At 43.4% G+C, this 24,628-nt stretch overlaps 1 protein-coding gene across 6 annotated transcripts in view; it reads left to right on the top strand.

The window, feature by feature from the left end:
* The window catches only part of MIA2 (MIA SH3 domain ER export factor 2), a 702,601-nt gene that overhangs the window by 31,067 nt on the left and 646,906 nt on the right, over positions 1 to 24,628 (top strand). The gene's annotated exons all lie outside the window — the stretch shown is intronic.

Below are 24,628 nucleotides of genomic sequence, written 5' to 3'. Positions count from 1 at the left end.
ACTTAACAAATATTCATACTCAATGGATGTACGGTCTATTGGGGCCTTCACCAAATAGTGATGGTAATAGTTCAGTTTGATAAGGATGCTGGAAAAGAGATTTTCACATCATAGTTTGACATGTTAATGGTCTGCTACTGATTTCATGCACGCCCTCATAATTAGCAGACTGGACTACGGCAATGTCCTCTACTCCAGATCATCCAGAACACAGCAGCCAGACTGATCCTAGACATCCCCATCACAACCACATCACCCTACAACTCCGCAATCTCCTCTGGCTCCCCATCGAAAGAAGAATAGCCTTCAAGCTCCTCATGCACACATACAAGGCCCTCCACAACACCGGACGAGCATACCTACATAACTGCCTTCCTTTCCACATATCCAAGAGAAACCTCTGATCAGCCAACTTCTCCCTGGCCACCATCCCACACATCTACAAGACCAGAACGGGTGGAAAGTAATTTTCCTACCTTGCAGCCACAACCTAGAATTACCTCTCCCTCCACCTCCGGCAAAGCCCTTACTGCTCCAGTTCAGGAAGGACCTCAAGACCTGGCTCTTCAGATGACCCCAGCAACCAACGGAGTTGCCCCCTCACCCCTAGCGTCTTGAGACCCTCATGTGTGAGTAGCTGCACTTTACATATCCCCGATTGATTGATTGATTGATGTCACACACATTTTCCCAGGTCAAATGTGCCATTGAATAAACCATAATCGTCTATGGGTCATCTTTGATAAACCATAGATAAACAGGTGTTTAAAGTAAAGGCTATTGTTGTTTGTGGCATGAGTTGTGTGCTTTTTAACACTATATTGAACTATACTGAACATCTGATACACTTATTATGGGGTATTTGTATTAATTCCGTGGCATACTCTGTGGTGCTGCACAGCAAAGTGTAGTGTGTGGTCAATAATCAATTGTTATGACAGTTTTTCCTCATTTACTCAACTAGCTCTTCCCATGGCACTCTCAGAGATTGTATGGCATGAGCAGTATGTTGTTATATTTTACATACTTCTTGTAAAGAACTTTACACCAGCAAGGTCTTATGATGCTAGAGAAAATCAACATAACGTTACCACTTTTCCTATCCATTCCTCCATTAGGCTCCAATGTCCCCCTTTACAAATATTGTCATCTTCCTGCTCCTGAACATTATTTGTGTCACGTCATCCCTGAGTAATATAAGTCCTCCAATTAAATACCAGCGTTCAGTAGGCGGGTTGGGTGTCTGATTATGAGTGTGAGGTAGGCCGATAGAAGCTCAATCTGCATAGTCAAGCAAGGGCAAAATAAAATATTTGCACTCATTCAGTACAGCTGTTGACTAGTACATGCAGCTAGATGGAAAATTAAGCAGAGGACCAAGCCAACCCTTTTATCTGCACGACCACAGCAAGCTAGGTTGCTGTTCTCACACAATCAGAAGAATACCATTAACTTGAACCCATTCATTGCATGTGTGGATCAGCTGGAATCGAGTAACCAAGAGCTCCTTTGAGTGGCGTAACGAACCTTGAAGGGACCCCCTTGCAAAATACATAGAGGGGGCCCCCCACACTCTGGACACAGTAAGGATTTCTCAGGCCAGGGACCATTGCACAGTCCCAAAGGGGGCCCTCTAAGGCTCGGATAAGAGGGCCAGAGCTGATGCTCGGATCCCACAGCAGACAGCTGTCGGGAGTGGACTTGCAGCCTAGAGAGGCGAGATGAGAGGCAAGGACCCAGCACCGGGACACGCGCGAGGCAGGTCTGCTGGCTGAAGCGTGTGCTTGCTGGGGCCAAAACACCCTGAGCAGCCTCGGAAAAGAGTTGAAGGCACAGAGTGGCGAAATCGAGAAAGCCGTACTGAGACCAGAGGCGCGGCTGGACCCACCTCTCCGTGCTAAAGATTTGAGCCCGAAAAGAAACAGAGGACACCCGCTGGTGACCAGAGGAGGTAAGAGCAGCCCTTCGCTTTACCAAAGGCCCCACTGTGACAGGGGTTGCTGCTGAGCCTGGAGATCCGTCTCGGAGCGCCGTGTCCCGGAGTGAATAGGGGAGACGGAAGATGTCAGTCCACCGAATTTGACTGCATCAGTGTAGGGGGCATTGGGAGCGGGGAACTCCTTTGTCTATTCTAGACCCTGCTGCGGCAGAAACAGAGGCCAGGCGGCAGAGAAGTGGGACATCAAGTGAGCGGCCGACAGGAAACTGCCACAAAAAGAATGCTGAGATAGCCACATCCGCGATTAGGCACAAGGCCTCTGCCAGGGGAGAAGAGGGGCCTATTGGCCTGCACCCACGCCCGCATTCCACCTGCTACCTGCAGCCATGTGGACTATTGTACTGTGATTGTATTGTAATTGTGTTGTAATTGCATTTATTTGGCGCTTACTACCCCTGACAAGGCGATGAAGCGCTTTTTCGGCGAGCAGCTCTCTACTCCGGGACCCCTAGAGGATTAGTGTTGAATTAGTATAGGGAAATATGAAAGTAATGGATAGGTTAGTCAGTTATTTGGATTCGGAAGGATAGAAGAGGAAAAAAGGTTTGTATTTATATAGAGCTTGTTACCCCTGATGGGGTGTTGACGCGCTTTTTTTGGCGAGTAGCATGCTACTACGGAAACCCATAAAGGATTAGTGGTGGATTAGTATGGTGAAATATGAAAGTAATTTGAGTGGTGGATATTAGTCAGTTATTTGGAGTGAGAAGGATAGAGGAGGGATAGAAGGGGAAGAAAGGTTTGCATTCACATAGCACCTGTTACTCCTGATGGCTGTTGGCTCTTTTCTGGCGAGTAGCACACTACTCCGGAACCCATAAAGGATTAGCGTTGAAAATTAGTATAGTGAAATATGAAGTAATAGATGAGGTGGGTATGTTATTCAATTATTTGGATAGCGAAGGGTAGGCGGCGGGATAGAAGAGGGAAAGAGGTTTCTATTTATATAGCGCTTGCTATCCCTAATGGGGTTTTGAAGCGCTTTTTTGTCGAGTAGCACGCTACTCTGGAACCCATAAGGATAAGTCTTGAATTAGTATGGGGAAACAAGAAAGTAATTTGAGTGGTGGATATGGTAGTCAATTATTTGGATTAAGAAAAGTTGGGGAGGGGTAGAAAAGGGAAAAAGGTTTACATTTATATAGCGCTTTTAACCCTGATGGGGTGTTGAAACGCTTTATTGGCCAGTAGCACGCTACTCCGGAACCCATAAAGTATTAGTGGTGAATTAGTATTGTGGAATATTGAATTTGAGAAGTGAACATGTTAGTTTGTTATTTTGATTGAAATGGATAGTGGAGGGATAGAAGAGTGAAGGATTTGGATTTTTCTTTTTTGGAGAGGTCAGAGCAGTAGAAGGAGGCTTTTGGATGAGTAAAAAGGGGTTTGGGAGGTGAAGAGACAGAGAGAAGAGTTTAGAAAGGTTTGTTTTGGGGGATCGGTATAGTGACAAGAAGTGTCAGATGATGCAAGGAGGTGTAGAGTAGGGGAGAGTCTAGACAGGGTTATTTTGGGGATCATAGAAGTGGTATGGATTTTGGTATAAATGAAAGAGTGGGTGTAGAGGATATATTGATAGATGTATAGTGTGCGATATAGAGGGGTGCATTAGAAAGAGTAGTAGAAAGAAGTTTGAGATAAGTCAGAAAGTTGGGCTAGAAGATATATTTAGAGAAGTATAGGCTGACAAATAGGGTAATGCATTGGAAATGCTCAATTAAAAGAAAGAGATAAATATATAGATCCATAAGTACATTGAAAGTATATAGATGCATAAAGGAGGTAAGTATATGTAGATTAAAGATATTGATAGAAGTACAGGATGAGAAATAGGGCAGTGCATTGAATATGCTTTTTCAGGAGAAAAGTAACAAATATACAGATCCAAGTACATGGAAGGTAAATAGATGCACAATGGAAGCAAGTACATGGTAGCGGATTACCGAATAGCTTTCTATGGGCCCATAACCTAATCTCCACAATCCGCATTAACTGATGAGTTGCATTCATTACACAGATGTTGATTTTAGGGGCACGGGGAGGCCCCAAGCAGCAATGCCTCACCTTTGAGAAGAACACTAGCACCACGCAGGAGTCTGAAATGGTGGAGGGGGGAAGGCGGAGACCCCAGCAGCACAGAAGACAGAAATGGCCACACTTATGACTGAATTACGATCCAGATTCCGAGCCATGGAGGAACGCATTGATGGCCTGAACCGAAAACTCGATGTAAAGCGCGAACGGATAGAACAGCTTGAAGCCCGATTAGACATGGCAGAGGGTAGGATCTCTCAGTTGGAGGATGGGGCGTCGCTAGTCACCAAAAAGCTGGACTGTCTAGAGAAAGTCCTGAAAAACATGGCTCTAAAAAATGAAGATTTGGAGGCATGGGGCAGGAGAAACAATATCTGCATTATTGGCCTTGCAGAAACCACAAATACTGGCCGACTTGACCAATTCGTAGAGAGCCAGCCGTTGGACATGTGTGGCAAAAAATCCTTCACATCCACCTTTAAAGCAGAAAGAGCACACCGCACACTGGGGGCAAGACCTAATACTGGCTGCCCACTGAGACCGCTCATTGCCCACTTATCAAACTTCAGAGACTGTGACACAGTCCTGCGCCTAGCGCGCGACAAAGGACCGCTACAATGGCAAGGCTCCACCTTGACCGTATTCCCTCTATTCACGGCAATGGTGCAAGAAGCAAGATGGAAATTCACCAGAGTTACAGCTACACTACATAATCTGGGGCTGAGGTATGGAATGTTCTACCTGGCTTCTCTCCGCGTGGATGTAATTGGCAAACCGCGTATCTTTGAAAACCCATCAACGGTACAGGACTTCTGCCGGAAGTACGCAGCAGAGCGACCATCTCAAACTCTGAATCCTGAGGGAGACTCTCTGCCAAACGAGCGAGCTGGGACCAAGCTGGACATGGGGCAAGCAATATAGGGTCATGAGGCTCGAGCCGGGAGATAGCTGACAGGGGCTATTGCATTTTTAACCTTATTGCTGCTGCGATCTTGTTTTTAATTATGTTTCTTCCCACACTGATGGCCTCTGCCGGACAGACTCTTAAAACATTAATCACTTTTGCCTTTGAATCTGACTCACCCACTTTTTAAATATTGGTTATTTCTTGCTGCTATTGTTGATGCCATCCTGCTACACTGTCTGCTCAGAGTTTTGATGCACGCTGTGGGAGGGCGGGGCACATCCTTTGGAGTAAGCAGTTCACCCGACCATGCTCAGCGCCAGCCATGCTGCCCGTTTCCTGCAGGAAAATGGACCAGCTATAAGATATTCCAGAGGCCAACTGCTGAATCTGAATGTGGGTAGAGGCAGACCAAAATGTGAGAGTATCTCTGTGCAATCTAAAGCTTCCACCACAATGGACACATGTCCAAACTGCCACAGATCACTTCCCGGGATCCTCTATCAGAGAGTTAAACCCAGCAGACCTAGTGAGATTTCCTCTGGGATTGGCAACACAAAACCCAAGGATTGTGCATTAAAATGTCTACTGGTGAATGCCAGATCCTTAGTGAAGCATAGCTTCGAGTGTGTTTGACTCCTGGTAGAGCAAGACGTAAAACTGGCATTTATCATGGAAACCTGGATGGATGAGGCCTCAGGACCAGACCTAGTGACTGCCACTCCACCTGGCTTCTTGTGTTCCACCTTAATTAGGAGATGAGGGGGGCTAGCAATAATCTATCATAACTCTCTCTAAATAGCGTTTCAGACAACAAATAGCGCAGCCTGCCAAGCACTTTCATTTAATGTTGGCATATCGCTCCATCACTCCTTTAAGGGTATTTTAATGTGCCGACCATCATGGTCCAGAACATCCTTTCTAACTATGCTCAGGACCCTACTTGAAGAAGGGCTCTGCTCCAACTCATTTATCATTTTGGGAAACTTTAACTTCTATTTGGAAGCCCCCATGGATACACAGACCAAAGCGCTCCTAGATCTGATGAGCAGCGCTGACCTGATCCAATTGGTAAACGAGCCCACCCACATGGCAGGATACACGTTGGATGGGGTCTTCTCCAATCATCCCTATTTAACCTACACAGGAACGATACATTTGGTCTGGAATGACCATGTAGGAATCTTATTTGAATTAACCACCCCAGTTTACTGCCATAAACCAGGGGGGCGGGTCAAATCAGATAAAAACAAGGGCCTGGAACAAAGTGGTGAGATCTGAATTACAAGAACAGCTTAATACCAACTTGCGGCCACAGCCAACAAATGTGGAAGATGCTGCCAGATAATACACTCAATGGGTTGACTCAGCCTGCAAAAAACTAGCCCCAGATAAACTCATACATCCCAAACGAGCTTCACCAACTTCCCCATGGTACTCAGAGGAGCGCAGAAGTCTTAAACTAACCTGCAAACGGCTAGAACGCAATTGGCGTATAAAATACACTAGAGCAGAGAAAGAAGTCTATAAACAAAGTCTCATCGCTTATATACAAGCCGTTTTTAACGCAAAAAAGCTTTTCTTTATAAATCAAATTAACATAGCAAAAAACTCCTCCAAAGAACTTTATAAAACCGTATCTAGGCTAGCGTCCCCAAGTCCACCTAAGGTCGAGTCAAGTCAAGAAGTGAGTGAGGAAATTGCTAAGTTCTTCCAAAATAAGGTAGAAGTCATTTTCTCAGCCTTTAACAAACTCCAGCGAGGATCTACCGGAAATGGGATGAATGGTTCTAAGCAAGTCATAGGAGTATGTCCTACCCTTGAGAAATTTGACCCACTCTGTATCAATGACACAAAGAGGCTACTGGTCACTGTCAAATCCGGATCTCCCTATGACCCCTGTCCAGTGGCAGTGGCCAAACTAACCCTGGAACCGATTGCCACCACACTGACATCAGTATTTAATGCCATGTTTGAATCAGGTGACTTCCCTAGCTTTTGGAAGATGGCCCCTATACTCCCACTTCTGAAAAAAAAAATCTGGACCCAAAATATCCAAACAAGTATAGGCCATCTCCCGCCTCCCATTACCAACAAAAGTGATGGAAAATGAAATAAACGCTCAGCTGAGTGCATTTCTCTACAAAAACAAGCTACTGGATCCCACGCAGTATGGCTTTAGAGTAGGGCCCAGTACGGAGACCGCCATGATAAAGTCAACAGAAGAAATTAGGAAAGCCCTGGACCAAGGATGTGAGGTGGCCCTCATTATGCTGGACTTATCCGCTGGCTTCGACATGGTCCATTATGACCTTCTGATGGACCATCTGTCGGAGATTGGAGTCAAAGGAAAGACGTGGAGGTTGCTAAAAGTGTTTCGAACGGACAGGAAACAAACAGTGTCCTTAGGGAAATTCTACTCTAACCCCTTATCGCTACCCTGTTAAGTTCCACAAGGATCGTCCCTTAGTTTGACCCTTTTTAATGTGTATGTGGCTCCCTTGGCCCCTTTGATCAGATCACATGGTTTTAGTCTTACGTCATATGCAAATGACACACAAATTGTAGTGTCACTACTACCAGGGCAAGAAGTAGGCATGAACAAGAAATTCCATGACTGTATGGGAGCAGTCAAACCTTGGATGTTGCAAAATTGCCAAAAATTAAACTTAGGCGAAACCAAGGTCCTCATGATCGGAAACAAGGCTAATTTCTGGACCCCAGACTGGTGGCCAGCAGATCTGGGCATCCTCCCTAAACCCACGAAGAAGGCAAAAAATCTAGGTATAATGGTGGATAACAGATGGAAATTTGAGGACCAGATAAACGCCACAACCTCGACCACCTTTCATTCCCTTAAACTGCTATATAAAGGTCAAACCTTTCCTGCCAGAAGACAGTTTACGCACAGTGGTCTCATCCATTTTCTTATCCCGGCTGGACTACTGCAATGGGCTCTATTTAAACATCCTAGAGCGACTTCGAAACAGATTGCAGATCCTGCAAAATGCAGCAGCAAGGCTAGTGCAGGCACCCCCAATTCGTATCAGTAGCCAAAGAAATTGAAAGACTACACTGGCTGCCTGTGCAGCACATTCCGATCGCGGGTGCAGTCATGATGGCCGGGAACCGTCATCAGCACTGTGTGCCATGACGGCTCTAGGCCGTCATCAGCATGGAAGGGGTTAAGTCACTTTGTATTGTCTTTAAGGCTCTACATGGTCAGGGTCCTGATTTTGTGACTCTACAGTTTCAATTATACATTCCCAAAAGAACCCTACGTTCACTAGGAGCCAAACTTGTGAGCGTACCACCCACAAAAGAAAGCCTTGCGGGGAGTTTCATTACAGCAGTGGCCAAAGCATGGAATGCTCTCCCCTGGAGTTTGAGGAACTCCACCAACCTCCTCGCTTTCAGGAAACAACTCAAAACCTGGCTTTTTAACTTGTGAGAATTGATTGCCAATCTAACGCGACTGTTAGAGCGCTGCCCTAGGCCATTAACCCATGTCCACATTGAGTTTGATACAATCAGAAGAATACCTTTAACTTGAGCCCATTCGTAGACATCACACTAGCAAATTGGAACATTAGGGGGCTGAATAACCAACGTAAGTGCAAACAGATCCTGCGCTACCTGCAGAGACATCAGGTGTACATAGCCTTTATAAAAGAAACGCACCTGCCACCAAGAACCACACACACCTTTGCCTCAGCATGGGGACAACATTGCTTTTTCTTCGACTACAGCTTGTATGCCACAGGGGTATCTAGCCTGATACACAAGTGCATACCTTTTCATCTACTAGATCTAAAATAAGACACAGACGGACGATTCCTAAAAGTAACAGGGCAGCTACTCGAGCACTGCGTAACACCTTTATTCCCCCAACCCAGACAGCCCGGAATTTTACGAGAGCCTTCAATCTGTAATAGAATCATTGGCGATCTTAACACACTGCTCCAACCAAACCTGGACAGTACTGGTACTGCCCACACACCATCCACTAAGCCTAGATCCAGGAGGGCACTTAAGGCACTATGCAACATGCTTACACAAACGGACGTTTGGCACCAGCGCAACCCCAAGCAGGCGGCGTTTACGCATCACTCAGCATATCACGTGACCTGGACCAGACTGGACTTTTGGTTACCAACACCTAATCTCCTCCCCGGATTACCACTATCCTCCACTTCCCAACCATTCTCCCGTGGTATTTAAATTGCACACTCCGAGACCGGAAGGAATGGAGAGGCCATGGTGATTCTCAAATGTGGCTATACATGATGAAGTATTCCGGTCGGAACTCCGGGCCGCCATAAAGGAATAATTTGACATTAACAAAGGATCGGTGGGTTCCTGGTCAGTGCTTTAGGACACCTTTAAGGCATATACCAGAGGGATATGCATAGCCAAGCTTGCAGGTATGCTACGGTCGCTCTGCAGTTCACTAGCCCGCATAGAGCACAACTTAGCGGCGTTAGAAAATTGGGAGCGCGACGGTCTAGAGACTAACTGTCTCCCAAAGCATGCTAAACTGCTAGACTATTTCTGTGAGCCTGCTGACTATGGAAATACGCCTCTGCCAGAAGATACAGGGAGGAGGAAAGACCCGGCAGAATGCTGGCCAACTTACTGCGGCGTGACACATGCAAAAACAACAGTTAATGGACAGAATGCAGAACAATGTCATACATTCACCCCAGTACAGAGATATGGGCATAAATCCATCGTTTTTTTGCACTCCACACCATCCCAGTTCAGACATGGCCATATGCAAATCAGCTTTGACCCTGTGCCTCATGGGAACAGTCCAGCCCGAACTGCCAAGCCATGTCTTTCCCATGAGGCACAGGGTCAGACTGATTTGCATATGGCCATGTCTGAACTGGGGTGGCAGAGTGGGCTAAAGAACGGTGATGGATTAAACCCAGATCTCTTGACTGGGTGTGAGTGTTTGATTGGTTCAGATGCTCCGTCCATTACCACCCCCTTTTGTACTGCTTTTGGCCGCCATAAGTGTGGCAGGGTATGCTCAGACGTGAGTCCCTTGCTCACTTTGCCACTGGATTCAAGCAAGCCGGGCTGAAGACGGCTAGAATGCCAGAAACCGGTCCTCGGAAGCTTGTTTCCGGTCCAGGGAAGGCATGGCTTGGCAGTTAGGGCTGGACTGTTCCCATGAGGCACAGGGTCAGACTGATTTGCATATAGCCATGTCTGAACTGGGATGGCAGAGTGGGCTAAAGAACGGTGATGGATTAAACCCAGATCTTTTGACTGGGTGTAAGTGTTTGATTGGTTCAGATTCTCCGGTCATCACCACCCACTTTTGTACCGCTTTGTTTGCCATAAGTTGGCAGGGTATGCTCAGACGTGAGTCCCATGCTCACTTTGCCACTGGATTCAAGCAAGCCGGGCTGAAGACGGCTGGAATGCCAGAAACCGGTCCTCGGAAGCTTGTTTCCGGTCCAGGGAAGGCATGGCTTGGCAGTTCGGGCTGGACTGTTCCCATGAGGCACAGGGTCAGACTGATTTGCATATAGCCATGTCTGAACTGGGGTGGCAGAGTGGGCTAAAGAACGGTGATGGATTAAACCCAGATCTTTTGACTGGGTGTGAGTGTTTGATTGGTTCAGATGCTCCGTCCATTACCACCCCCTTTTGTACCGCGTTCAAACAAAGCAGGTATCTCTAAACCATTGGCACAAACTAGTGCATTTCAAATTCCTACGACGAGCATACATCACACCAGCCAAGCTTAACCAGATAGACCCGAAGAGGCCTGATTTCTGCCCCAAATTCAAGACACACATGGCAGATTCCATGCATATGTCATGGACATGCCACAAAATGGCTGCATACTGGCAAGACATATTCACGACCGTGTCAAAGATGGTGCAACTACACATCGATCTCGCCCCACTACTAGCGTTGCTGGGATATGTCGACGAAATTCCCAAATCCGTGCGTAGATATGTAGCCATTGTGCTCTTGCTAGCCAAAAAGGACATAGCTATACACTGAGGCAGCAAAAAAGCACCTGACAAACAAGCATGGATCAAAAGCCTAGACTGTTGGGCACAAGATCTGCCCAAACAGCTAGCAGAATTTTGAAAACTGATACTTCTAACCTAGTAGTGACTGGGGTAGCCAAATTTATTAGCTGGGCTTGGATTATTCGGGGTAGGAGTTCCCCGTGCCTGACCCCATTGTCCGCTGTATAGCTTTGTGGAAGTGGGATGACCGTCACTCCCTAGTCTTTCGGGAGGAGTACATGCCCCTATTTAGTATTATTGTCTCCCATATCTTGTTTCTTTTATACTGTATAAACTGTCAAGTCTTTTCATTGTATTTAATATCTTTTTAAAGTGATGTATATATATTTATTAATTTTAGTAATATGTACATTCCTAGCATTGAATTTTTTATTGTATGGATTTTATGGTGATATTATGACTGTATTGTTTCACTTGATGTCGGTTTTATATGGCTGCTAGCATGTCTTTTATGATGTAAATCGAAATAAAGACTTTTTGACATTGACATTGACAAAAGCCTAATCCACTGTGACACTACCAGCTAGGTATACACAAAGCTGCAACCAACCACGTCCAGGCCACGAGCCTTAGCAACCGCTAAAAGCCTACTTACTAGAATCAATTGTGAAGTAACATGGTGGGAGATGGGTGGGTAGTCGTTGACATTCCCTCGAAAGATCAAGACACATCCCCCCACACACAGATAAGGACGAATGTGAAGCCCCGCTGTGATGTCTAAAACAATATGAACAAGCATGGGACAGATATGAACTTTGTAAAATATGAAGACCTAAGACGAACAAAATCCATTACCTGTATCCTTAAAAGATCTGCAGTTATATGTTACTGTTGGAAAACTAAAAAAATAAAAGTTTTTTTTTTTTTTTTTAAAGAAGCTTTGAGTAAGTTTGTGCTGCATGTGATACAACAAACATGCTTCAGATTAGACTTTTTGATGAAACATCATTTTGGTAAAGTTTGTATAATTGTGTCAAATCCCATCTTCCATGTAGGTGTGGCAGAGAGCCCTATAACGTAATTGGAGATAACAAAATCTCTCTGTTTGATTAACAAAAAAGTCTCTCGTATAGTAGTCAAATGACTTTCCCATATGAAAAAGATCCCTTAGTAAGCAACATTCTGCCTCCTCTCATTGAAGAAATAGGTCAGGGGTCATGTCCTTGCTGAGGATCTGACGCATTTCCCTGCTGAGCTGCATGAACTAGTCATTGGCGTGCCACAAAATGACCCTTAAATATTCACATTTTTATCTGATATGGAGAGCTCTGTGATAACCCTGCAGGCTCAGCTAATACATTTCCATTCCCTTGGCAGACCTTCCACTAGTGTAACTGACACAACAAATTGTATGATATGGGCATGGGATGACCTTCAGTGCAAAGGGGAGTTTAATAATATATAAGCCCCGAGCCAGTCATTTTTGCTCAGTGGTTCATTTGAAAAACAATAAGTGCCAGGGCCCTTGTCAGGAGGCCACTGCAGCTTGCACCATACATTGTTCCTGCCAGGCTGCCAATGATAGTAACAACAGAATACTAACCATCACACTCCTACAAGTGTGACAATTCTGACTATTTCAGGCCCCCAAAGCTATAAGAATGGTTTAGGCGGCAAGTAATAATAATGTTTAATGTATATTGAATTAATAATTGCCTGTTGTTATGGTCATCTCTAAATTAGCCAGACAGCGCCACCTTGTGGCTTTCTGACACAAGCACCGGTGTTGAAAATTAAGTGCCGGTGCTAAGCACGGAAAGCAGCAACTTAAATTAAGCACTCTTTGCACTTAACCCTGATCTAACCCTGACACAGGACCTGAAAGCATGCAGACAGCTCGAATCACTGCAACTGAAGACATTAGGTGACATTTACTTGAATTTGTACTTTTCTTCCTTTGGAGTCAATGAAAGAACAGGAGGGTCATGCAGCCTTAGATATCTTCCTGCACTACAGAATGAGAGCGGTCTATCAGACCGTAAACACTCTGTTCCCAGCTCCCCCGTTGATGTTTGGGGGAAACAACTGATACATTGCAGTCATTAGATTGCGATGCCTTTACAACGCGGTTGTTACAACGCAATGCCATTACTACGCAACTCATTACATCGAGTTGCTGTAGATGGCGCTTTAACATAAGGAATAGTATAATTTACTATTCCAACACCTTCCCCACTGTTGTGTAAGCTGAAGTTGGAATAGTAAATTATACATCCTAATGTTACGGCGCCATCTACTGCAAGTTGATGTAATGACTTGCATAGTAATGGCATCGCGTTGTAACAACACGGTCGTTGTAATGACCCGCGTTGTTAAATACCACGTAGCAAAAGCACGTGTTGTGTAACATGCTATATTCATGTTTGGGCCACTATGGAAAATAATCTCATCTCCTTCACCAAGGAGGTTAATTTATATAATATATACAGCAATGAAACATGAGGCCCCGATATGCTCCTCTTCAGCGTGGCAGAAATGGGTGGCTGACATACACCTGCCCCTCACTGGTGACTAGTGGACATCCTGCAGGTGCCCTGTCACCCAACTATAGATTTGGAATAATACATTTAAAATTTCTTCAGAGTTTAATATACCCCTGAGTCCTTGCACAAGATAGGCCTTGGACCTGTAGCAAACTGCGCAGATGTTTTACATGCACTGAGAAGAAACTTTGAACGCCATCTCTGAAATATCAGGCCATGCTATCACAGCTATCTGGCTATAGCGTCACTGAGTCATGAAGGGGACTTTCCTCTACTGTTTTGTTTTGCTAATAACTGGCGCTGTTGATGAATCTTCACAAAACGTTCCAAAAAGAGGTTCATCCTCCTCAGCTTCAGCCTGGATAGGTTTGGGGTGAATTATCAAGCGGGGCTAAAAAAAAGGGTGGTTCCCAAAACACGTTTCCCCATTCAATTTCCCATAGGAACTTTAGATACTGCTACTATTGACTGAATTGAATTACATCAAATTTGGCAGAAAGCTAGATCTTCTCCCAGAAAGCTTGCTTTTGGTGATTGGCTGGAAATCTGTTCAGCTATTTAAGAGAAATGAAGGTTTTAGGTTTATAGATATGTAGTGACGCAGTACTACAGAGGGAGTACAGAGAGGAAAAAAACAAAGCACTCTGATTGGCTGGTCCTTTAGGACTGGAACCAGTCCTGCAAGACCAAGGGCTGTGACTGTGATATTTCATGTAAACCATAAGTACAAGAAAGGCTGTGAAACCGCATCTGTCCTCACAGTTTGTTATCACACGGTTCTTAAAGATTTATGACGCAGATTTGTTGCCCACAATTTAATTAATTTTGCAGATAAATTTAGGGAGTCCAGAACCCATGTATATGTATCACCCCAAAAGGGCAAAGGGCAGGGGTTGTCGGCTTTGGGAAGGAGCATTGTTCTAAAACTAGGCACTGGACCCCGATGGCTTTACTCCATCATTTACAAAACTTACCAAGAGCTTTTAGATGTCCTGCTAGCTATCAAAAGTAGTGAGATATTTTCTCTCATCTAAAACAATAGCTAACACATTGCAGGAGTTCATTAGAACACTACTCCTAAAGCCAGAATGAGACTCACCATCGTATAGCATGTATAGGCATAATGCCTTGCTAAAAAATAATATTGAAATATTTACGAAAGTCATCATTTCTAGAATATCACAGATATGGCCCTAAATAATACCGCCCAGTCAATACAGCCTAATTAACATAATAGTCGCATGATAGTAATTGTATGTGTAATAGTTGAACATAGGAAAGTAGGCTTGCTTTTTATAGCCCTCAGTGCTGAGAAAGTGTTAAATATTGTGGGCCTAACACAAAACCAATTATGGCCCAACACTAAAACCTTTGTCACTTCAAATTTTTCAAGCCCCCCCCCCCCCCCCCCCAACAGGATAAAGAGAATTCAAGAGCTGGTCGCACTTAAGTGGGGGATGAAACAGGGGTGCCCTATGTCCCTAATAATGGAACTGTTAAGCTTAGCTATCACTGCCAACCAAGATATAACAGACAAAAGATTCATCCCTCACTATTACAATTTACCTATCTAAACGGACAACAGAATGTGTTTTCTTACAAACCCAGATCGGTCCTTGCCTTCCCTACTGTGCGAACTCGACAAGTTTTCCTAAAGTCTCAGAATCCAAGATACATTTAAACAAATTAATGGTACGGAGGTGGGGATTGCTCAACTGATAGTGTGCCTAGAATGAGAGCTTGAGGGATAGAAGGGACTGTAGGTCTGTTAAAATATTTAGGCAAAATCTATATAAATAAAAATGTAAATGTTCATTTGTTAAAAATCGCAAATCTCCGAAAGTTCTTCACCGATTGCTTTGAAATTTTGACACAACATTGGATTCGAATAGGGGGGTGTTTTTATATACACAACATTGGATTCCAATACGCGCGTGCCGAATACGCGCGTGTTTTTAACCGAAAGCCCGAACAGACACATAAAAATGTCAATGTTCCTTTGTTCAAAATCTTAAATCTCCGAAAGTTCTTCACTGATTGATTTGAAATGTTGACACAACATTGGATTCGATTAAACGTGTGTTTATATATGCACAACGTGGGATTAGAATACGCATGTGTCCAATACGTGCGTGTTTTTAATCAAAAGGCCGAACAGACCCTATCGATTTGGTTGCTGCGCAAAAACTACAAGGGACGCATAGAGACAATAGTCTACATATATTCGGATGGACAGTTGGTGTCAGGATGGCAGACCGGGAAGTGGGTGGAGGGAGGGGGGAGGAGTTGGTTCACTTTGTAACATTAAGAAAGGACACATAGAGACAATAGTCTACATATATTAGGATGAACAGTTGGTGTCAGGATGGCAGACCGGGAAGTGGGTGGAGGGAGCGGGGAGGATTTGGTTCACTTTGCAACATTAGTGTGTGTCAATATATACACAAAGTGACAATAGTCACAAAAACATATTGTGTGCCCACAAGCATTGTGAAATTAAATATATTAGAAACGTGCGCTTACTCTTTTTTTTCTCTTCCATTTAACCAGACTGAGCCACAGCAAAGCATGGCAGGGTACAGCTAGTAGTCTTAATGAAACCAAACACATTTATTGATCCAATATTCCACCTTTGCTTGACATCCTTTACAAGGAATTATAAAGGTGGAGAATGTTGCCAATCTCGGGGTTCGTAGGGTATGCAAATAGCAAAATGAGATCTTTCTAAGACTATTATATGTAACACAAAAGTTGCCCATAAGTTTCACAAAACAAGCAGTTGACGGCATCCACACGAAGCTGCTAGCATTTGCATGGAATCAAAGAATTCCCTAGGATAGTAAGGGATGCGCTACATCAGACACTTCTAGTGGGAGGATTGGGCGTCTTAAACATACAGAAATTTATTGAAGTTGTAGAAATTTGTCATGCATTTAACTGGCCCGCAACACTCTATTTTAAGCCTGTTCTACGGGCTGAACAATCTTCTTTTACTATTCCTCTGGAATATACACTGTGGATCCATCACCGTTCAAGCCCTCCACTTTTATCATCATCGCTGTTGCTGTAAGTGTACTATAAGGAGGCAGTTAGATCAGGTGAAGGTACAACTTACCTCTTCATGATGCCTACAGTGTGCAATCCAGGCTTTATCCCTGGACAATAGACCCTGGGTTTAAATGTTAGAAACACAATGATCCCCCTCTTTTAGAAGAGTTCTCCTCAAATGGACAACTTATTGATGTAGAAACATGTAAAGAAAGGTTCCACTTGAATCTAATGGACAGTTATTGCATAATCTAAATAATATATTGGACTGATACAACAGTGTGAAAAAACAAGCAATATGAGACCAACACCATTAAACAACTGGTTTCACAACAAACTGGAATTATTTGTTATTAAATAAGTCAAACTTTCCATTAAGCACACAGAAAGGCTGAGATGAGAGAGAGGCCTAGGTTGTGAGACTACAGAAGAGTCTTGGTCAGTGATTTGGAGACAGATAATAAAAATATGAATTTGTTCTCAATACAAAGAAAATACATACAAGATAATCACTCATTGGTACCTAACCCCAACTCATCTTAAAGCTATTTTTCAATAGTTCACACTTATGCTGGAAGGAATGTGCAGCAAAAGGCTCTTTGTTACACTGGAGAGAGGTTAACTCAAACATAAGAGCTACAACAGGTGTTGAACCAGGGACGAGCCCTCTGTTGCTTCTTACAGGGGATGCTGGTGTGGAGAAAGCCAACTGTCTTACAACAATATTAGGTAGATTACTATCACATACATTATTAACAACCAGATTAGTTGAAGCACAATCCTGGAAACTTCCAAGCAAGCCCACCTCTGATAAACATGTTCTGGACAATAATTTTGAAAGATTAATTCTATGGAAAGGTTGAAAGCCACAGTTAGAGACAAATTCAATAAACAAGAAAGGTTATAGACCGCATTCTGGACATAGGCTAAGAAAGAAGGGGAATTTTATGCATGTAGTAGTTGAGCACTTAAATGTTTACAAAAAGATATGTTCCAGTTCTGGTGGAGATAGTGAAGTGTGTTGAGTAGTTGATTTTTTAAGCCTTTGCTGAATTTTTGCAGTGTTATAGCTAGGCCATATATGAAAATATAGAAATCAATCATCTGCACTACTTGTGTCAAGTATCATTTAATTATTGTTGTCTATAGATATCAAAATGAAAGTATGTCTGTTTGTCCATTATGCATTACTACACCATTCATCCGATCGCCATGAAACTTTGGGAAGTTGTTGAGTACACTCCCGCGAAGGTTTCTGGCAAAAAAAAAAATAATAATATTTTTTTTTAAAGCTGTTGAGTACACTCCCACGAAGGTTTCTGGCAAAAAAAAAGAAAAAGGAAAATTTGTTAAATATTGGCCCCCCGCCCCCCAGGACCCTCATAATCTTTCTAATACTGAACGTTTACAGTTTACGGTGCGACTCGCTTTTGCAATGACCATCAACAAAGCACAAGGACAATCGCTGCAAGTGTGTGGACTAGATTTGGGGAATCTTTGCTTCTCACATGGACAACTGTATGTAGCCAGCTCACACGTCGGAAAACCTTCTGATTAATCTTTCTAATACTGAAATAGACAGCGAATTTGCTAGCATCGTCGACAGTTATAACCCCCAAACGGAAATCGAATGGTCAATCTACATCAGAAGCACAAAAGAAATGATTTTCTATTCCAACTCCAGCCCACGTAACAGTAGGAAAAGTGTTGGAATAGAAAATCACACTATTCCGTAACCTCGAGCGCAATCCAGCGCAAGTCATTGTAATGACTTGCATTGTAATGGCTGCGTGGTAGAGGTTGTGCGGTGTAAACACCGTGCTGTAAACGACCTTTCCCACTGCTAGATGTATGACTGTACAACACGATCATTTTGATCGCAACCACAAAATAATAAATATGCCTCTCGCCTCAAAGCATCATTGTCCTCAGTGCTATAAATCACATGTCCAATAGTAAATGCCTCGGCAGAATCCTATATTTGGCTGCCCTCTTTAGTCTCCGTTTACCCCACAAAAAGGTCAAATCAGCACTTTCCAACTTTACAGCTAGAGTTTGTTCATTTCCAATGGGACAGTCCTAAAAATATATAGCACCTTTGGTAAGATGGCCATTTTCAACACATTGCACCGTCTAAATAGTGACAAGTGCTAATGATCATTCTATCCAGATCTTGCTTAATGTCAGCTAGTATTGGTGCCATATTAATGTCTTACACTATCCAGGGCTACTGCAAGTTTAACTCCGAGATACACCTCATCATCCACGACCTGTGGATCATTAATCCCATTCCCTCAGTGCATAATACTTGAGTGATTCACTCATCATCAGCATGACATCTGACACTTGCATGCCCTGAGTTTTAATTCTTTAATATTTCCATTACAGTTCCTAATGCAAATAAATGACAAACTATTCATGCTTCCTTGTATCAATTAAAATACTAACCCTAGAAGAAAGAACCAGATTTGTAGGTGTGTTTTATTTACAGATACCATTGTGGTTTAGCTGTGGCCTTTTCCTGACAAAGGCACTTCCCAGTTCCGATACGTGCGTAGAACACAACAATTGTCAATCGAATTTGCGCCACATTGTTTTTGCCCTATTTTCCAGGGAAAAAAATGATATAAACATGAAGTAAAGAAACTATTATTCAACAATTATATATATGATGAAGTACTATATCTATGTATAATTGCTGTCAACACTTTGATAATGTTTCTAATTGAGTTATTTGCAGTATGGTATGTATGATAATACGATTGATACAGTATGAATGGGCTATGTTTTTGTACTAAATATTATTAATAAAAGCATGTTTTGTACTTTTGGACAAAAATAGTATTCATTTTTTGGTTCTTTCTTTTTCTAATTACTATTAATGTAAGATTATTATAATCTTTTGTTGCCTTAAGTGTTCACAATAATACCTGAGTTTTGCCCTCATCTAATTTATATCCTGAACACACCCCAAATTGCTTAGCTAGATCTTTGATTTCAGGCAGCACGGCAGAGGGATCAGTGGTTACCACTGTGATGTCGTCTGCATATGCATAGACCTTATATTACCCTTGGTTGGCAATAACCGGTTTAATGCGTAGACTCCTCTTCAGTTTTCCTATAAAGGGGTCAATATATAATGTGAATAATAAAGGCAGGCATTGGCAACCTTGCCTAGTGCCCATTGAAATTCGTATACTGTCGAACTCTTGCCCCATTATTCTCACAATAGCCTTCGTAGTCTTTTAGAGGGCCTTAATGGCCTGAATAACGCTGTTGCCAAAACACTTTCCACTCTAACACCTCCCACAGAAACCCCCACAACACATGGTCAAAAGCCTTCTTGGCATATAGTAAGGCTAAGCTCAGTGGTGATCTTGAGGCTTCAGCCATGTCTAGTAGAGAGATGACCCTTCTGATGTAGTCAACTCTTAGGAATTAAACCATATTGCTGAAGTGAGACTAATGTCGAGATGGCTGTCCCAACTTATGTGCTTTCAATTTGGCGTATATCTCACAGTTTAGTAAGGCGATCGACATATAAGACCCTGGAACCACAGTCTGCTTACCTTTTTTTAAAAACACAGTTATATTGGTGGTCTCCCAAGAGGTTGGTATTGCCCCGCTTGTGCTTGCCAAAAGGTCTGTACCATGTCTTTTTGCAGAACTTCAAAAATTCTAGCAGGAGAATATTGGGACCCACGGCTATCCCCTTAGCTGGAGACTGTAGTGCCCCATATATCTCATCCAGAGTTATTGGGGGTTCCAGAATGGCTTGGTCCTTCTTATTTAACTTGCCTGTATCTAGGTCCTTAAAACAATATTCATACCCATCTGCCAGGGGTTCAAGCTCTTCCGTATAGAATGCTCCAAAAAAATCCTTAAAAATCCTAAGGCTATCAGTCGGCGAGTCAAAGCACCGCCATTCCTGTTCCATATTAGCAGGTATCCAATTTTGAACCTCCTTCTGTCTAATCCACTTGGCAAAGCTGCCCAGTACTCTCTCCAAATTAATAGCATTCTGACCTGTAATGATGGAATTTAGCGGCCACGTCACATCACGTCAATGACAGTTTTATTTTATAATTGCTATTTCTTGCCGAGTATCCAGCCCCCTAAGTAGTCCCTGGGTAAGGTCTTCTTTTTGCTAAGGACAGCTGTAGGAAGCTGACTCTGTAAATACTTTACCAAAATGAGTTATAGTGTCACAGCGTCCAGTGGAACCCCAAGGGTAGGCATAGGTAAAAGAGGATAGCACTTAACTCTCTATTTCTGGTAGTGTGGACGAGCAGTAAGGCTTTATCAGAGGGTAGTGCTAAGCATTTGTTGTCAACACTCAATTAGCAGACGATGTCACACACTCAAAGACTGAACTCAGACAATTTTGTTTATATAAAAAATATTATGTAGTTATTTTATTTCTAGAACCAAGCCAAGCCTGGTGCAGGTAAGTAAAATAAATGCTCTGCAAAATTTGTATGCAATTTTTTACAATTAAATGCAAGTTTAAATGCAGTTGATCGAATTACAGGTAAGTTACTGTTTTGATATTACTTTTTAGTTACTTTGTAAATTACCTTACATGTTACTTATTGGATTACATTTCAGATTACTTTTGCTAATCAGTGTGATATGCCTAGATATCACACTGAGACATCTCTTAGACAAACACCTTATCTTAACCATTACCGACCACATCTTACTTTTTAGTTGATCTTGTCTGCTGTGATATTCTATCATGAGATTCTCCCTTTTTATCATTAGCCCCGACCTGCCTTTCCCTCAGAAGCCCCACCATCATCCTCACCCCAACCCTCCCACCACCCTCGATCCTTCCCTGCCAACTCTTGAAAGCAGTTGGACCACCCAGATCCACAGATGGTGCTTTGCCCCCTTACCCACACCAAGACCCAATTGCAAATCTTCAAACAATAATCAGCTTGCTCCCCAGCACACATATACATGAGAAACCACAAGCCTGGTGCCCATAAACCAAAATCCATCCCCCAGTGCCCTATAGCATGTATAAATATGACCAAACCTCCCCCAGGTATATCAATACTCCATCAAGAAAATAACTAAGAGCAGCCTGAAATGCCACCAACACCATCAAAACAGAATTTATAGCATAGAATCTTCGGGCTCGAATACCTTAGCCTGAATGTAGGAAACTCCTTTGCCTTAATTTCTAATGTAAAAAAAATAAATTTATTTTACCAGACCACTTTAAACTCAACCAGATTAATTAGATAGGCCTGCGCTCCCTTAGCTTGGAAAGGTTGTGCCAGGTGATGCAGACACCACCTTCGTTCAACCGTAAAATAACAAAAATCCAGCGTATCAAAAAATGTACATCCCTCTGCTGACCATTTTCAATCTGGCCGCACCAAATCCGACACTGCCTGGTGCGGCAAGAAATTGCAGAGATAGATCAATGTTGCCCTGAGTTTTGCTCCTTCCTGCATGTCCAGGAGCTCTGCCTAAAGAGGATTCTATGGGCCTGCTGTACCTCCTGGTCCCAATCCTAGTTAGATAGTTCCAGGAAGGCTCCCCTGAAAAGCCCCACTATTTATTTGTGGATGTCTTCTCCCTCCAGTCCTTCGGGATACCCAGAAATCTAAGATTATTTTGTCTCAGTCTTTTCTCAAAGTCTTCCAATTTCCACTGGGTATCGACCATTTAAGCTTCCAGAGTTTCAATCACTTCTTATGCCTCAATGTCTCACTCTCCAGTGTCACAATCCTATTCTCGGCTTCCCCCATCCTTTCCGAGGATTTGGTGCAAGTCTTGGCAACCCTTCGGATGGCACCTTGTACGGCATGCAGACTGAGCTTCACAGCTTTAAGTGCACATTTCCTTGTGGTGTGTCATTATGCTCTGATAGATTGACTCAAGTGGTGCCACCTCCAAAGCTTCCTGAGTGGAATTCTCCCCTACCAAGGCATCCCCTTCTAGGCGGGGCAATACAGAGTAATCCCAGAGATGCCCTCTTGCCTCCACTTAAGACCTCAACTTCTGCAGTGCCTTTTTCTTCCTGACTGTGCCTGTACCGTTGATGCCTGTCGCAAGATGTGAGGCCCCGTCTCTCATCCTGACCGCTTATATCAGTGAGCATGCTGTCCAGTGAGTTAACCCTAGAGTGACCTCCAGCTAACCCCTGACTGTCCTCATCCGACCAGTCAGTGTGAAAAAAGATGATTCCTTGAGTCCATGCACACCTAAGTTACGGCGCTGGAGGACAGTTGCTGAAGTCATAAGGTGTCCTCAGTTACTTGCCATCTACATCCGGTTCTGTTACCGGGCTCCAAGGTATAGCCTCCCTGTCCAAAGTGTCATGCACATTCACCCCTGTTACAGAAATTGGGGCAGCCATACCTTCTTTATTAGTTAGCTCAATTAGTCCATCTGGGCTCTGCATAGATAATTCTAATTTTTCTAGAGAAGAGGGTGACTCCATGCTCCCTTCCAAGGAGTTTTGACTAGTGACATTAAGCTCCAAGCTCAGCAGAACACACTAGACCAGAAGCAGGAGCCGGGCTATCTGACCACAAGCCTGTAGGTGAGCCTGTATTTGAACCTGAAGGTCGTGTAGGCTTTTTAAAGAAATCCGCCATAGAGCCTGCAGAGCCCACAGTAACTATCGCTTTTGCATACCCATGGGCCCCCTTCTTCCAGCTCTGTTTCTCTGCCGGCTTTTTCACTGAAGGCTTATCCGAACGACGCAGACCTGACTCCATTCTCGTTGCTTCTTCAACACCTCTGTGTGTTTTTGAGCCTCTTACAGCTTTGCCTAGTGTCTTGTAGTTGCGGATGCACAGCAAGCCGCTCGCTAGGCCAGCTGCCTCTAAACACAATGCAGCGAGGATGATCCTTACGCTGTAAATGACCACACAGCTAGCGAAAGGCTAGCGAACCCAAATCTCTGCTCTCATCACCCAGAAAGACTGTTGAGGATCGATTAGCTATATGGTAGACTCGATAGGAGGAGGGCAGAAAACAGCCAACCTGACACAGCCACCATCTTGCTTTCTGACCAAGTCTGGGACTTCTATCTCTGTTAATTAATGCTTTGGGTGTGAGTGTTTCATAGATTGCCCATATAAACGTTTGCCTCATTGTAGAAGACAAGTCAAAAACTTTTTCAGCACAAAGTAATTTCTATACATGTTTTCTTAACAAAGCGTGATTCCCCATTCCATAAGGAAAGAAATAGAATACTGCAGCAACTCTGTATCCCAGATTTCCCAATCCATCTGGTATCATGAGTTCAGAGTACAAAATCACCACATCAGCAGTTTCGCTCAATTGGGATTCACACCAAAATTGTCAAGAGAAAGGAAGCACCTAAGTTGGTGAATGGATCACTGAATAAAAAGTTGTATTTCCAGAAATGCAATAGAGAAACTGCAGATGTTTACTGAAGTAAATAGATTATCCAAGACCAAGGACATGAGCATCCCCAGCAACATAGCGAGTTTAGAAACTGTATTTATTGATGTAGATGTAAACCATTCATAATGCTTACTCTTTAATTTACACAACATACCATGCTAGCCACTGGACAAATGCTGGAGAACTAGGCATTTAGGGCCTCATTACAGGCAGAGATATTGCAGGGCTGGAATCTCCAATTTTAGTCCCTAACTCCTCACCAAAATATTAGGCATTAGAAGTGATTGACCTCAGAATGGGAAGAAAACATGCAGACCTGGTAAAATGGGTCATTTTCTGTATCTCATTCCAAATTACAAGTCAAATAATGGATAACAATTAACAGCACCATTTACCACCTGCTTTTAGCAGGTGGCCATCGAAGATGTCCTGCGCATCTGGGGCTATGAGGGTAAACAAGGCAATGCTCGGGGAGCATTATCTGGGTGACTGTGGGCCTGGTTGTGACTTAGGCCCTGCCAGGAATCATCTAGTGTTTTTGAACATGGGATAACCGGGTCCAGAAACACCAGGGCACTTCTAATTAGTCAGAGTATTAATGTACCCCATAGCCCCTCAATGTGGACACCTCTGTGTGCAACTTGTAACAAGGCGTTTGCACTTTAACTATTTGCATTTTGCTAGCTAACAGGTAATTACATTTTTACTTAAT

The sequence above is a fragment of the Lissotriton vulgaris genome, chromosome 9, assembly GCF_964263255.1.
Source record: "Lissotriton vulgaris chromosome 9, aLisVul1.2, whole genome shotgun sequence".
Taxonomy (NCBI): Eukaryota; Metazoa; Chordata; class Amphibia; order Caudata; family Salamandridae; genus Lissotriton; species Lissotriton vulgaris.
This window is presented reverse-complemented; position numbering and strand designations above follow the sequence as displayed.